Raw genomic sequence first — 2,593 nt, forward strand, 5'->3', positions numbered from 1 at the left:
TGCATTAGTACTGGTTTTACCCGCCTAGGATATGCCCCATTCCCTATTGGGAGCAGAAGGATATTTCAGCAGTTTTTGTAGACTGGGAAAAAGGGCTGAGATGAACCATTTCCCAGGAAGAAAAATGGGGGGGTGGCTAGGCTGATTTTTCCCGGGGATTAAAAAATTTAATGTTTTCCCCGAAAGCTTTTAAATTTAACAGGTTTTACTGAAAAAAAAATTCAAACCCTTAATTTTTAGATTCCCCTTTTGAGTGGATTGGTGCCCGCTTTATTTTGAAGCAACAATAAAGATAATTCTGTGTATTTTACCCCCCCCCCCCCAAAAAATCCCCCCCAAAATTCCAAGAAATTTTAGTTGGGTGGAGCTTTTAGAGACGTTAAAGACAGAAAAAATTTTAAAATAAGGAGTTTTAAGGTAATGTTAATTACACACACACACATGGTAATGGCCACTAAAAAAATGAGCTAAATTTTAAAACACAGGAACCCGTCGTTTCTCAAACCTTTAAAAAAGAGTTCTGTCCTAAGGAAACCAAAAGCATCTCTTGATACCAGTATGCGTGGGATAGTCAAATATCAAGTACAAATAGTACTGTGTTAATTTTGAACACTCAGATAAGCACCCTTCCCCTTTCATAGTAGCCAACCGAGTAGGTTTAAAATTTGATCACCCTGAAAAACAGGTTTGTGGAGATATGTACCTTTGAGGAGAACCCTGGCGGAAAAGATGCATCTCGTGGAGTATCTGGGATCGACCTTCGGAAACCAAAAAAATTTGGGGGTTCATGGTCCAAAATTTTTTTTACAGTAAAGAACATAAATGACCTATGCTGCCACTTCTTAAAAAATTTTAGAATTACAGGAATTCTGAAACCAAGTCCGTGTTTTGGGAATATCAAAAGGAAGCGGGTTTCACTAATATTTTGCCAAACTACTTACTCATCATGGTTTTAAAATGAAAATCCCTGGTTTTAAAAAGAAAAAAGTGGTTTTGGGACAGTCGCTTTAAACTCTTCTTTTAAAAAAAATACCAAGGTAGGGGAAACCCATCCCCAGCAAAAGAGGGGGTCAAGGGAAACAAGGGGACCTATTTTTTTGAAAATTCAGAAGACTCTCCCCAAAAAGGGAATTTTACCGTTAAAGGGGGCTGAATCCTTTTTGAAGCAATATTTGCTGAGAGCGGGAGGCAGGGTTTAAAAATTTTTCAGATAAAAAAGGGGTGCAAAGGACCCAATCCTTTTTTCCCTTATGCCCCCCGATGTTTTTAAGATTTATTTGCCCAATGGTGTCATATAAATACTGGGGCATGGGGAAATGGGAAAGTGTATTAGCTGAAACTAGGGGAAAGTTTTTGGGTTTTTAAAAAAAAGGAGGTTTGTGAATGGCTGTGCATTCTTGTGTTACTTGCAAAAAGATTTTGGTAAGACAGTATTCCAGCAATGGGAAAGGGATTCCTGGAAAACCTTGTTTTTACCTTTTAAAACCCCCAGAAAAAGTAGAGAGTAGAAATTTTTTTTGGGGGGCCCTTCCAAATTTAAAAAAAAAGGGGGATTCCCTATTTTTAAAAAGGAAAGGTGTTTTTTTTTTTGGTTTTTTGCCAACATGGGGCCCTTTTAAAATCGAAGTAGCATTTTTATGGACACAGTAGTTTTACTCATGGGATTTAAAAATTAGTTGTTGCCCATCAAAAATTAGGAAAGCCCATCCCGGAATGGAATCAGACAAATCCATGCTCAAATTTCTGCAGAAAGAAGTAGAAATGGAAGTTCAATCCACCAGCCGCATCTCACATTTTTTGGGTTTTTTAAAATGTGGGAATAAGAAAACAGAGCATTCCACAAACTTTTAAGCATGATTTACACAGCAAACCCTAGATGATGAGGCCATAATAATATTATGGAAGGTATCATAAACAACCAACCCTAATACCAAACCACTTGCCGATGCTGCGGTCTGGTCCTTGTTACCGCCTGGACCAGTTCTGTTGACAAGGGTCAATAAGAAGATGCTGGAAGATGATGTATTTTGGTACCGATGGATTAAAGAAAACCTCAGGACTTCAAGAACGTCAGAAATAGTTAAAGCCTCAGAGAAACTTAGAAGTTGGAGATATAGTGGTTATCAAGCAAGATTGTATCCTCGAAATCAATGGACCATAGACTACTAGTGGGTATTCATAAAGGAACAAAATCTATACGCTCAGTTGATGTAAAAACAGGAACTGGTCTTGGGTACTTCATTTTGGTGTTACATATTTTTCTTGTTTCTAAATGCCCCTTTATGGAGTGCATTGGAGTCGGGATGTAAACACCTATTTATCATGTATGATATATAATTATTGAAACACTTATAATGGAAGAAATTTGTGGACGACCTCTTGGTTTTGTGTGGAAGGACGCTGTCTACTCAGCCAATTTTGAATCATCATTTTGTATTATTACTAAACGCTAGGAAATGCCAAGATTTTTAAAACCGTATGTATGTCTGCGTCTGTATGCCTAGTGAACCAGAGTCAAGAAAGGTCCTGGAACTAGTGATATATACTTGTAAAGAAAAAGAGATTAAATAAAAAAGACGAGTGTAATCATAAA

Source organism: Penaeus monodon, chromosome 20 (assembly GCF_015228065.2).
Source record: "Penaeus monodon isolate SGIC_2016 chromosome 20, NSTDA_Pmon_1, whole genome shotgun sequence".
Taxonomy (NCBI): domain Eukaryota; kingdom Metazoa; phylum Arthropoda; class Malacostraca; order Decapoda; family Penaeidae; genus Penaeus; species Penaeus monodon.